This window comes from Diceros bicornis, chromosome 33 (genome assembly GCF_020826845.1).
Source record: "Diceros bicornis minor isolate mBicDic1 chromosome 33, mDicBic1.mat.cur, whole genome shotgun sequence".
Classification (NCBI taxonomy): Eukaryota; Metazoa; Chordata; class Mammalia; order Perissodactyla; family Rhinocerotidae; genus Diceros; species Diceros bicornis.
In genome coordinates, this window is record NC_080772.1 from 28,096,634 (window position 1) to 28,111,069 (window position 14,436).

The following is a 14,436-nucleotide window of genomic DNA, read 5'->3' on the forward strand; positions in this document are numbered from 1 at the left end:
GATCTCTACCACTTCCAAAAAATGTAGGAAGTCTGGATACCCTACTCTATCCTAGGTTTAGATCTGACTCAGTCCACCCTTCTATCTGTAGGTTTCAAATTATTTGAAACCCTAAGGAGATTTTTTTTGTCTATCTTGTCTCTGCTTGAACTGTCAGGAGGGTTGGATGACAAGGAGGCAAGTAAGCTTTCTGCTGATAAGAACTTTTATTTTTAAAATTTTTTCATTAAGCCATCTTAATATTTTAACATAACATATTAGGAGCAAATTTAAAACAGATTCTGACCTAACTTCTTTACAGGTTAAAAATCCTCTGATGTTACTTAGTTTGGAGGAAAAATGATTAGTAAATGTTTTTGCCAACATAGTTAAAAGCATGTGGTCATGCTTTTATGTGGATTCCATCTTCTGCGGACTTGCAGAACAGGAAAAGAAATGTTCTCTCAGCGAGAAAGCATATAAAAATCACCAAGTGCTAGGTAACATGCAAAGGTACAAATAATTAATACTCAACTGTGATGTTGCCATTTACAACAAGGTAGAGACTACTAAGAACAGAAGGGATACGTTTATGTCAGACATTTAAAGACAGAAAAACAGACAGAAATCATGGTAAAATTTAAAGTGCCATTCTGAGGGGACTTTTTCTAGTCACAATAAATTAATCCCTACTACTAATTCCTATCTTTGTCACACAGAGAAGTCCCTAAAAACGTTTTCCACATCCAATGCTTTGTTCTTAAGTTGTGCTTGCTTATAGGAGCCAAGGCAGAATATCCTCAGATGGCCAAACCACAGAACTGGTCCAAACCAGAAAAGTCTGGGATGGCGATGGGGTGCCATGCACAGAACGAAACGTGTGCAAAAGGTGCCCAGTGTAAGAAGGGAAGATATGCACATGCCCCAAATGCCCCTGTCCCCGCGATGGTGCGGAGACTCCTCCCCCTTCACATCCCATAAGATCACTGCTCACCTTCCCTTCGGAGAAGGTGTTTTAAAGCGCGAGCTCTGCCTCCTCCATTCATTGATCAATGAAGAAAGGTTCTGCTCTGCTATTCCGAACCTGGTGTCGTTCTATCAGCGCGAACAGCTGCAGGCTAAAGGGCCCTCTTGCAGGTGACCGGTCCCTTAGGGCTCGGTAACATCTTGATTGGGAAGCATGACTATTGTTTAAGGCCACCGATAACTGGCACGAACTAGAAACAAAGATGACTGGGTTACTATAGCCATGAGGGCTGCTGACATTTGGGAAGAAGCAGGAAGCACCAGAGTTATAAACAAGCCAGGGGATCATCCGAAGTACCCAACCCTGGGAGTCCATGATGTTTCCACTGTGGAGGGCAAATAGCGGACAGAATCAAAAGACTCTTGAATGCCATGCCATACGAATTAAATAGTTTTCCTTTTACATAAATGGAAAACCATCAAAGAGCCTCTAAAGCATTGTAGAGGCCCAATTAATTTGAAATTTAAATAGCAAACCTCATTGTAAAAGATGAATTTGATGGCTGGACTGGAGGCAAGGAAGTTGGAGATAACAATCTAAACTCAGGCAGGAAAGTAGAAATGGAGAGTAGCCTGCGGAAAGGAAATGTTAAGACAACGCAAATGTAGAATTATCAGGCCTAGGGGCCCAACTGAGTGTGAGAGCGAAGAAGTGGAAATCAAGACATGGTCCCAAGTTTCCTTTCATGGTGACTAGATAGATGGTAGTATGGTTTTAAAAACATGGTAAAGGAGTTGGTTTGGAGATAGTGATAGTCAGTTTGAACGTGTTGAGTTAACTTTTCAAGTTAGATCCAATTTATGATAATCTTTGAAAACCAGGTCAAAGAGTTCAACTTTGATGCAGTAATTAGATGAGAGCTATTGAAGAGCTAAACTGTGGAATAATAAAGATGATGTTAAAATAGGATTTATTCTATATCCATATATAACTTTTAAGAAGAAAAAATAGATTAAGAAAAATCCATCTTTGAGACGCTAGCGATGGAGGCATGGTGATAGCTATAGAAAAATTTAGGGAGGGACCACAGAGGGGAGATTTGACATCATGTCATGTAAGGAACACAGATCCCCTAACCTATATGATATCCGTGTCTGAATAAGAAGAAGGCGACTTCTCCAGATAAACTAAGTCCTGCAGGTGGAAAGCTTGGCAAGCAGACTGGATAGAAGGTGCCTTCATGAAAATTATAAAAGACAGCTCCTCCTGGGGTGGCTGTCGTAGCACGTGGGGTGTGGCCTGAATTTCAGCTCCCATTCACCCCTTTCACCCAGCTCCCATGTGCAGCGGGGCTGTTGGTGCCGGAGGGAGGGTAGACAGCCCTGGAGGCATTTGACTAGATAAGAAAAAAGGAAGAGAGCCACGTTTTGTCTTTAAGTGGATAAATGATTCTCTTGGGGAAGGAAGATCAGACTTTTTCTCTGGCTTGACAGGGCAGAATGATGACCAGCAGACAACTATTTAGAAATGCAGGCAAACGTTTTAAGCAAATAAAACTGCTCAAAAGCATGACTGACTTTCTTGGGAGACAGTGAATTCAGTCATTGGAAGTGATAAAATGGAGTCTGGATACCGAATAGATAAAGATTCTGTAAAGGAATTCTTCAAAAAATTCTTTCAAGCCTGTATTTTGATGATTAGTTACCAAATGAGTGTTGTGGCCAATAAATCTATGACCACAGAAAGCTGACTATGGCTGCAATGGAGGAGGCTGAATTTGGTTTGGTTTTTGTAAGAGGAATATTTCCTCAAATGTCAAGATTTGGGGGAAAAAATAGAAGAGACCCCCAAAACACTTAATTTTTAACATTTGCATAGCTGTATAACGTTTGCTACAGTTGACCATGATTTTACTGTAGGTACTAGATCAACTTTGGTCTAAAAGTCCTACTTGGATTGATGGATTATTCGAGTAGTAGTTGTAGATAAAATCCTGATTTGTCTTTGGCTAGATTACATGTCTACATTTGCCAGATTTTCTAATGTACATAATTGGATAGCTACTGTTTGTTTTGTGTTTCTGAATTCAATTGCTTTGATTTGATATACTTTAAATCTAGGACATCAATTTTATTTCAAAAAGAAGGTCTTCAGTATGACCTGACTTTGTAAATAAGTGTACAGGTACGAAGTATCTATATTTAACTGAAAAAAGAAAGCAGGGATAATAAATATCAAAGATCTTGTTTTCATTTAATATTAAATTAATTGGCCAACTATTTTAAAGAAAATAAACTTCTTTGGAAAAAAATATAAGTTGATAAAAATCAAATTTTTTTCAAATGCTTCAGCGGTGGAGAATGTAGAAATAAAATGCGAAAAGGAAAACAGCTCACTGAAGAGAACAAGGAGAAACGCGCCAGCAGGTTAGCTACACAGCTAATGTTGCTTCTGTCTCTTCAAAAGATAAGTCAGAAAGATAAAAATCTGGTTTCCTGGTTCAGAAGGTTGCTGTGCATCTTGGAACAAATTCTACCTTCCAATTCATGGTCCCCATCAGAGATTGAAAACAGGTTCTAACAGATCAGAGTGTCTAAGAGTCATTGTTTTTAGCAAAGTAGAATGTTGAGTGTAGCAATTGTGTATACCAATCCCTGTTCCTAACGATAGCAGTGTAATCTGAATTATAAGAAATAGAGAAAAATAAACATTCTAAAGATCAGTGGTACAGGAAACCCATGAACTCAAACACAGTTTGTGAACCACAAACACCTTATCGTTTAAAAAAATGGATTCTCATTTAATTTATGGGAAATCCGTTCATCAATATTCATTCATAGAATGCCTACCATGTGACAGGCACTTAAGATGCAAACAGCAGCAGTAGAAGCAACAACAACCACCCAATGCCTTTTTTTCATTAGCCATTGTTGTTGGCTTGATCCAATAAGCTAATTAACTAACTAAAACAATATTTGAATTCAAGTAGCTTTATTGAGTGACTAGAAATGTGCATCTTTACGGTACACCAACTATTCCTGAATTTAGGATACTATCATCACTACTTAATTAAAAGTCCTTTATGTCAACATGCAGAAGAAAAATCAAAATAAAATTTACTCTGTCTAATGTGGCAGCCTTTCATAGTTTATTGCCATTTGTCATGAGTATAGGCTAAAATCAGATTCAGTATTGCAAGGTACTATTGTATTCATTATTTACTGCTGTGTAATAAATTACCACCTGACGATGGGGCCTTGTTTTCGAGTTCCTAGAGCAGCAAATGCTTGAGGTATCAAAATGGTGCTTTAAGTATTCATTGCATCAGATCATTGCTATGTTTTCCTTTAAAGATGAAAAGAAAGCCTCTTTCTCCACTCTGGTCAGATTTTGTCCCTCAGGCCCCAGAGCAACATTGCTTATGCCTGTGTCTAAAGGGGTCCTCCTGGGAATATTTCCTTTATCTTTGGCTGGCAGTTCCTCCATCACAGACAAGATATGTTAGTTAATTTTATGTGTCAACATGGCTGGCACCATGGGGTGCCCAGATATTTGGTCAAACATTACCCTGGTGTTTCTGTGGGGATGTTTTGGATGAGATTAACATTTACATTGGTGGACTTTGAGGAAAGCAGATTGCCCTCCCTAATGTGGGTGGGTCTCATCTAATCAGTCGAAGCCCTGAATAGAACAAAAAGACCAGCCTCCCTGCAAAAAGAGAGAATTCTCCAGCCTGCTGGCCTTCAGACTGGAACTGCAGCATCAGGTGTCCTGGGTCTCTAGCCTGCTGGCTTACTCTGCAGGCTTTGGATTTTCCAGCCTCTATAATCATGCAAGCCAATTCCATTTTATAATAAATCTCTTTCCATATATATACACATACACATCCCATTGCTTCTGTTTCTCTGGAGAACCTTGTCTAATACACAGGGTCTTACTTACTCCATGAGAGTGAGTAGCACATACGGCAGGACACATGCCTTTTTCCTTATCATCCATGTCTTGGCCCCAGGGCATAAATTCTCTTTCTCCTCTTCAGGCCTCAGGCAGAACACCTCAAGCGACTCAACATACACTTCCCTAAGGTTTATTCCATAAATTCCTGTGACATATACATTCATGAATCCTAGGAGTACACATAACCTTGTGATGTACGTATTTGTACATCAATCATTGTCCCCATTTTGGACTGCCTTCCTATGATAGATTCCAAGAACTGGAATTCTTGGGTCAAAAGCTGTGAGTTATTTAAGGCTCTTATTCATACTGGCAAATTGCTTTCCTCAAATATATCGTTACTGGACCTTCACCAATAATGAATATTCACATTCATATAGTGCATTGTTATTCTAATTAGCATTTCTTTGATTGCTGGCCAAGTGGAACATATTTTTATAAGTTTATTAAGCCATTATTATTTCCTTCTCTGAGAAATGTCTTTTCGTGTCTTTTTACTCATTCTTTTTTTGGAGAGAAGGATGGGGATTAAGGACAATAACCCTTTATCTTTCATATAATTTGAAAATATTTTTCCCATTTTGTCGCTTGCCTTTACATTTTTATGAGTTGTTTTTTCTTTTTATGAAAGAAATATATATTTATCATAGAAAATTTGGAAAATGTGGAAAATCACATAGAAGGAAATAAAAATTACCCAAATTTCCCAGAGATGGCTATTACCAACATTTTGCAACAAATTCCTCTAGCCTTTTATTGTGTATATATATAAATATATACACACAATTTTTTCTCAGAAAATATAATATTGTACATTCTGTTTCTAACATTTTCAAATTTTTTCTAGAATATATAATGAAAAATCATATCATGTTATTAAATATTCTTTTACAGCATGATGTATTTAACCTATTTCCTGTTGGAGATTTTTGGTTGTTGCCAATTTTTACCATAGTAAATAAGGATGAACACCCTGGTAAATAAATCTCTCCATGTATCAGTAGTATTAAATTATAGAATTACAGTTTCTTGTGAAAAAGGAGACATATTTTAAAGTTTCTGATAAATATAACCAATCTATTCTCCAAAACAATTTATACCTCTACAGTAATACAAGAAGATGCTCAATTCTCCATACTCCCAACAATAGTTGGTATGATTATTAAAAACAGTGCCACAAGAGAATAACTTTGATATGTAGGTTCAAATGAGCATCTCTGATGTTTCGCCTTTCCCTTGACATTCATTCAATTAATGATTGTTGAGTACCACACGGACCAGGCACTATGTTGAGTTCTGAGAAAACAGTAATACCCTCTCCCCTTCCTGAATCATTATCTCCATTTCTTGGGTCAAAAGAAATTCTTGACATAGACTTTTCCTCTCAAGTATCGGAGTATTTCAAGAATACATCCTATCTTCCCTATTTCTCAATTATAGTATGGTTACTCAAGTCGGATAGTCTAACCTGCATCTGCTGTATTATGGCCAATACCGTAAAGGGTAGTGCCATCTGAGTAACTTTTTTTTTTCTGATATAGTCCTGATTTTTGTTGAGATTAACGTAATGCAGAAAGAATGGACAAGCCACCTGAACGATGAGCCTCTGGGAGAAACTGTGAAATAAAATTGAAAGGCAGTTTGGTATTATACATAGAGGTATTATACAAAGAGGGTGCATTTTGAGTCAGAAAGATCTTAGGTCTTACACTTGCATTGCAACTTTGGGCAAGTTACTTAGTTGCCTCTTTTGTGAAATTTGGCTATGTAACATTTTCCTCACTGAATAAAAAATTCTAGAAGAGTACCAGCCACTGAGTAGAGCTAAGAATTTTTGGTTTGGGGCCGGCCCGGTGGTGCAAGCGGTTAAGTGTGCGCACTCTGCTGTGACAGCCCGGGGTTCACCGGTTCGGATCCTGGGCGTGCACAGACGCACTGCTTGGCAAACCATGCTGTGGCGGTGTCCCATATAAAGTAGAGGAAGATAGGCACAGATGTTAGCCTAGGGCCAGTCTTCCTCAGCAAAAAAAGTGTGGAGGATTGGCAGATGTTAGCACAGGGCTGATCTTACAAAAAAAAAAAAAAAGAATTTTTGGTTTGTTTCAGCCAAACTTTGTTTGTTACTCGATCTGTCTCCTTACACCAATCTGATCTCTAGTTTTGCTGCCCTGTGTCTTCTGGGGTATCCTTAGCCCTCCCTGCTGGCCCTGGAAAACATGGATCCCACTTGAGACTACCAACCCGCGCTTTCTTCTCTAACTGACACCTTATGCTATGAACATGGCTTCGCCCTGCTCATGCACAAATCTTTGCTCTGACTGGACGCTGTTTTCCACATTGATAACGAGTTTTCAGGAAAACTGTGAGCTCCTTACGGGCAGAAAACATGTCCTGTTTTCATCTGTCTTTTCATCCTTGGTGCTCACCTAGCACAGAGTCTGGGAATCTGCAGGTCCTTAATGATTATCTATTGAATGACTACTCAACTGAACTTGGATGTTAAGGGCTCATGTGTTAAATTCCAAGAGTATTTCTTTTTCATTTCAATGTCCTTCTTTTGTTTTACCTGAAGATATCCTATACACCTATCAAGACTGAACCCCAGTGTCACCTTCCCTGGGCAACATTCTATAGGTCCCTGATGGAATAAATGACTCGCTTCTTGATGCTCTCCAAGTGCTTTGTCTATTTACTCTCATCATCTTCTCCTTTGTTAGACTCTGATCTCTTATGTGTCTTTGGATTCCTAGTGTTCAATATCCTGAAGAAAGTGTTCAGTAATCGTTTGTCTGAATTGAATGGAGAAGGAGGCCACGTTTATTCATTCCTATGACTTTAAATTTCAGTTTGTATAAAGAAGCCAGTTTAAAATGTACTTGAAGGACAGTAAGTAAAAAGAGGCAACATACAATAACTGGGGAGTGCAGGGGATGAAGAGAGAGAATAGGTTTTGATTGGTGGTCCCATAGTTAATGGATGTATGTACAGGGGCCAACTTTCCCCTTTCTCTGGCTGCCTCCAGTCTCCGCCTGGTGCCAGCAGGAAACCCATTAGAAGTGGCAGCACATTCCCTGTAATTTAGCATATTAGAGATAACGGTCTGCCCTTAGAGACATACCCTTAGACATGCCCTTAGAGACAGCATCCATTGATGATGGAATTCCAGGCACCATGGCAGACTCACGCGCAGATATTTACACTTCTCAAAACACACTTGGAGGCCTCTGCATCAGAATGGTCCTGCTGAGACAAGTCCATGGGCCTTCTTATGTAACTCATTAAAGGAAATATGTGGGTAACCAGAGCTGCAGTGGAAAGCAGAGGGGTAAATAAGGACCAGCTTCAGAATCTAATTGGTTATCTTGAAAATCTGTCACTTCACCCTTGCCATACCTCATAACCTTGTGTTATTAGTAAATTTAATTATCATGCTTTTGATTCAACTTCTCAATCCAAAGATTGAGGTGTTTTTAAAAAGACTGGGCTTAATTTCCCAAGGCTTTTAGGAGACATTTAACCTTTTGCTAGTCAGCATTTCTGAGAAATTTTCATTTATCATATATGGCCTTCAACCATCACTGCATCTGCAGGCATTTCTTCCCTCTTAACTCCATATTTTATACTTGCATGCCTGTTTTCCATTTGTCAACTTCAAAACACTGGAAAAAACTAAACTCAAGTATTGGTGAAGGTAATTTTCCCAAAGATCACTCTTAGGAGTTCCATTGTTGATAGAAGTGTGGACATTTCCTCAGTTTCCACAGCCCCCTACACTCCTCCTTCACTGTGGAGTTGAAAGGCATGAAAATAAACATTACTGAGGAAAAGAGATTTAGATTTGGAAAAATTTTGTTTCTCTTAATATTTCTAATTTGATTTTGAGAAAAGGAGTGAATGTTATTGTTTTCAGACATCAAGTAACCTGTGGGTTTTGAATTTTCGACCAGTTATCCATCCATGTGTGGAATCAACATATGCAGGAAAGCACAGGGGACTGATTACTTAATTTTTTAAAATAAAACTGATGAGACAGCAAATGATATTCAATCCCATTAAAGAGACTAAGCACAGATCTTAAAAAAAATTCCTTACCTTCCTTGCATTGGGATTGTGGGATATGGTTCCACAATTCAGAGAGATTGGAAATTACAGAACATCTGCAACAAAATTGGTTTTCTGTGGAAAACTGATGAATCACTTACTGCCAATGACTAGAAGGAAAAGCACTTGTTTATGCCCTTATGTAATGAATTTTTATGAGGTGAAGTTTGCTGTTTATAAAAAATACACTTTAAGCTGCTGTAGATGTAAAATAATAGAATTCAGAATTCAGAGCAATGCATTACTGCAAAGACAGTCACTAGCAGAATATTATCTGCTTACAAAACACCAAAACAGGGCTATTACTTCTATAATGGAATTAAAAAAAAAAATCTCATCTACCCGGTTGGATTCTGGAAGAAAAAGTATTTAAAGAGACATAGCTGAAATTGACAGCTCCAAAATTGCATGTATTTTCAAAGAAAAGTTATTAATTCTCTTATTGTGCTCCTGAATTCCAACTGTGTTCTCCCTCAAAGCAAGAATGCCACAGAACATTTTAAATTAAAAATGGCACTCCTAAGATATAGTACAAAGACGAATTGGGGGTGCTGCCTCTCTGCAGTGTTACAGAAATCCATAAAGAAATCTTCCCACAATAACACCATCAGTTGGTCTGCTCAATATTTGTGAGGGGCTTCATGATCCAACCCAAACTGTCTTGCCTTCTTCAAACATTTACTGAGCATCTGTATCATGCCAGTCACTGTTTTTAGCTGTAGTGTCACAAAAAATGAGAAAGACACAGCCTCTGTCCTCGCCGAGCTCAATCTGTTTTGCTGTTTGAGAAAGGTCATCATCCAATTGAAATTGAAGAATATTCTAGCAGGTTTGAGAAGGGGCACTAAGAAATACTGCATGTAATATTGGATGGGGGTTCTTGCTATCAAAGAATTTATCTGCCCTTTGTATTTGGTCTGGAGCTAAGCATTTCTAAAGCAATTAACCATAATTTCCATTAGTGGAAAACAACTGTAGTATTTTATAATTTTGTTGATTAAAAAGGTACTCTTACAAATTGATGTGGATTTATAAGAATGGAGGCTGTCAGGAAAGGATGCTATTTCCTGAGTGCTTAGTGAGGTGTGTTTACCAGGGCACCATCCTCGACACCTCGCAGAATGGTAAAGCCTCTGGCTCCACTGATTCAGAATTGTGACTATTTAGATAAAGTCTCAGCTGAAGTTCAAGTTTGCATTATGTCTTATTGGCAACCACACCATAAAAACACCTCAGAAATGTTAGCATTTTCGTGTCCACATCTGGAAGAAATACAAAATCCTGGGTCAGACCCTGCATCTTGATTCTTAGTTAAGGAAATATGGTCATCTTATAGGCTTAGGCGAACTGATAATATAACGTATTCATGTCAATTGTTTTGATTTGGTGTACGAGTTCTAGAGATTTTAAAGTAACTAAACTACATTTATTTACAAATACTGTCCATTTATTTATAATTACCATACAAATACTTTTGGACAAGGGAGTGGGAACTTTTTACCTTTTTTTGCCTTCATACTTCTAAGTGGTTAAAAAAATGTATACACTATATGGAGTCAGAGATTTAACATGTCATTTAAAATGTATGAAATAATTCAGACCTTTTTTTTTTTTTTTTGTGAGGAGATCAGCCCTGTGCTAACATCCGCCAATCCTCCTCTTTTTTTTTTTTGCTGAGGAAGACGGCCCTGGGCTAACATCTGTGCCCATCTTCCTCCACTTTATATGGGACGCCGCCACAGCATGGCTTGCGAAGCAGTGCGTCGGTGCGCGCCGGGATCTGAACCGGCGAACCCCGGGCCACTGCAGCGGAGCGCGCGCACTCAACCGCTTGCGCCACCGGGCCGGCCCCTAATTCAGACCTTTTTGAACAGTCGCTTTGCCTGTAAGTAAAGGCAGGCTTTATTTATTGTAATGCAAAAATGGGTAACCTAAGGTTTTTAGGACCTTATGTCTCCTACATTCACACATTTAAGACTTGTTTACTAGCTGTACAGATGTTTTACCTTTGAACTGAAGTGAAACAAAATTGGCCACAAGATTTTAAAGAAATAAATAACTTGTTCTGGTCTAATTAAAAGTATTACATGCTCATTGTAGAAAATTTGGGAAATACAGAATAATATAAAGGAGAAAATCAAAATTGAGTTACCTAGACATGCATTGTAAGATATATACATATGTCTATCTCTGGGTTGAGATATTGTACCTAATTTAATATCCTACTTCTTTAATTTTAATATTATATTGTGAGCACTTTCCCAAGTAAAATTACTTGTATATATTTTTGCATAAAATTCTTTTCCATGCTACCTATATAACATTGCTTGAGTCAATTAAATAGCTATACCATTTTATTTATTCCCCTATTGTTGAGCATTTGTGTTGTTTCACATCTTTCTTTATTAAAAACAGTGCCATACTGAATATGATTTCAATAAGTCTACATTCAAATTTTTATCATTTCCTCGAGATAGAGACTTAAGGTCAATGGGTATATAAACATGTCCATATCCATTTTAAAAATCAGCTTTACTAACTAAATAGATATGTTTTATTGGCTCTGGGATTTCAGCAAAGGCATAAGTTGAATTCTGTTAATGAGAATAAGTTACTCTACTGCTAACGAGAAGAAAAGTGAACCACCCATTGAATACCATACTTTTGGGTTTCCTGGCCTCAGGAGGGACTTAGTTTAACCATGTTTGACTTGTTTTAATTGCCGGAATAACCACTCAAGGCAGGATACCATGAAAACCATTGTACAAAGTGGGGCTTGTTTTTTTTTAAATGACATTTTAAAACCATAAGATTTTTCTTGAAAATATTGAGAAAAAATATGAGATGACCTGGAAACATAAAGGCATATTCTGTCGTCTTGTTTCTTGATTTACATATTCTTTGAAGAAAAAAACCCCAGACATACAAGTGAAATACTTGCCAACTTACTTGTGGAGATGAATATAAACGTACATTACATACTAATTTCAGCGCCAGAGACCATGGAGCATCAGGTCTATAGACAATATGGCCGACTGGTTTGGCTGAACGGTATGTTTGGAATTGTTCTGTTGCTGAAAATATCTTTTCTTAATACAGTAACACTTCACTTATTGAGTGCTGTTAGGAAAAAGAGCTTTTTGTTAAAAGCAAATGTTCCAAATGTATCAAGTTTTTGCCTTTAAGTGCCAACTCATTTTGAAGGCTTCCTCAAATATAGCAATACTAATGTCCCTGCCTTTCTAACCAAACAATACAGAATATAAGGTAGCTTTTATTGATGATCCAAGGTCATTTTTTAAACCACAATTACTATTCAGTTAATCGTCAGAACCTGTGTGTCCCTACTCTAAATGTTACCAGATTATAGATTTTTTTCCATTGATACCAGGTTTTCTATTATTGCTTGTTATTGTAAACATGCTTGCTTTTACCAGTTTTCTCCCTCTCTCATCTGTTATTTTTAATCTCTTGGTGAAAGTTTATTAGAATTCTATTCTAAATAAAGCAGCCTCTATGAGTAACAGAGCAGCCTGAGTAGAGTTTTGGTGCACGGAATCTATGAAAATCTATTTTGGTTTCTCAAGGCTTTGGTGGCTTCCAGGTTTCTGACCATTTCAGACAGTGACACTGTTAATACACCACAAACCTAACAGAAATAACAATCACGGCTCATACCGACTGATCATTTGCTGTAGCCTTTGAGGGTTTTCTTGCTTTTACTCATTCCTCTCCACACATCAGCCACAGAGATCCTTTAAAAATGTAAATCAGATGTCATTTCTCTGTTTAAAATCTTCCAGTGGCTTCCTCACACTTAGAACAAATCCAGATCTTTTCCCACCGTGGCCTGCCTGGCCCGCCCTGGGCCGCCTCCCCTCACCTACCTCATTTCTTCCTTCTCTTTCTCTTGCTCACTCCGATTTCTTGCTGTTCCTCGAACAGGCAGTGCACTTTCATCTCGGGACTCAGGCACTTGCCATTTCCCTATCCTCGCACCCCTTCTCTGCTTGACTTTTTCCCTCATTTCATTCAGATCTCTTTTCAAATTTTTATTCCTCAGAGAGGACTTCCACGAGCATGTACTTCAAAACAGCATCCCTTGTCACTCTCCATTCCCTTAGCCTGTTTTATTTTCTTCAGAGAACTTCTAACATCTGAAATTATCTTACACGTTTATTGTCCATCACCCCACTAAGACCGTAAACTCCAAGAGAGCAGCGGTTTTGTTTTTTCATGAATGCATCTCTGAGTATAGAAGAAGAATGCTTGCAGGGATTCAATAAATAATTTTTGAAAGAATGATATGTTTTTAATTCCCATGACAGTCCTAGGAGTAGACATTACTGAATGGCCATTTCATAGGTGGATCAAATCGAATCTTAGAGAAGTTAAATAAACTTGTCCAAAACCCAGAGTCACTAAGTACTGAAGGCAGGTGAGCTGGGATCCAGGGAGTGGGACATGCCTTGTGTTAGCTTTGACTGATGTTAGTATTTTAGATATAATGACTGAAGCCACTTGGATACACTAATTACACAAGTAGCAAACCTGATTCCAGAACAAGTTGCAGGGGAGAGAAAGGAAAGATGTTAGTGTGAAAGTTCTTATGTTCCCAAAGGGGACACTCATGGCTGATGGTTAGGTTCTTGAGGCTAAAGTGGAAATGCATCGTGCAGTTAAATGTGACCCAGTTATCCTCAACCTTGGGCCCAGAGGCTGCTGGGAGTGGGAACAGAAGCGCCAGTGTTAAAGCAAGTTTCCTGGCAGCGAACAGGGAGGCAGGGACTGAAGTCTGGGACTGTCACAGTGCCGTGGCTGGCAGGTCTGGGTCTCTGCAGCAAGGGGGGCTCTGTGAGGCAGCACTTGAGTGTACAAGGCAGTCATAAACCCACTGACTCTAAGCTGAATACTACCTGCCATTAGTGTGTTGTTTGCCAAGTATCTTTACAAGCAAGAAAAACCAAACAGGGGAAACATAAAGAAAAACAATGGAGAGACACTATTAGATGTGTGACACACTAAGAGGGCCACCCAGCTCCTCCTTCAAGAATGGACTTGTGGCCCAGCTGTGGAGAGTGGGGTCAGTGGGCTGTCTCCAGCTGTCAGCCCCTTCAGGGTGGGCCTCAGGTGCAGAGAGCTGTCATGCTCGAGGCCATGCCCTTCCCAGAGCAGCCCACATCTGGGGACTGAGAGGTGTAGGTAAAAAAGTCTGACTGCTTTGGCCCAATCCAGGACATTCTGACAGATAATATGAGCTCCAGAGCTCTCCTCCAAGTTGGCCAAGGCTGTCAGGCCTGCATTATGGTTTTATTTCTTGTGCCCGTTCCTACTTCTTTGCCAATGCCTTTCACAGGTGTGGATCCCTAATGAATATCTTGCTCTTCAAACCCCTTTCAACATCCGCTTCTGCAGAACCCAATCTGTGACGT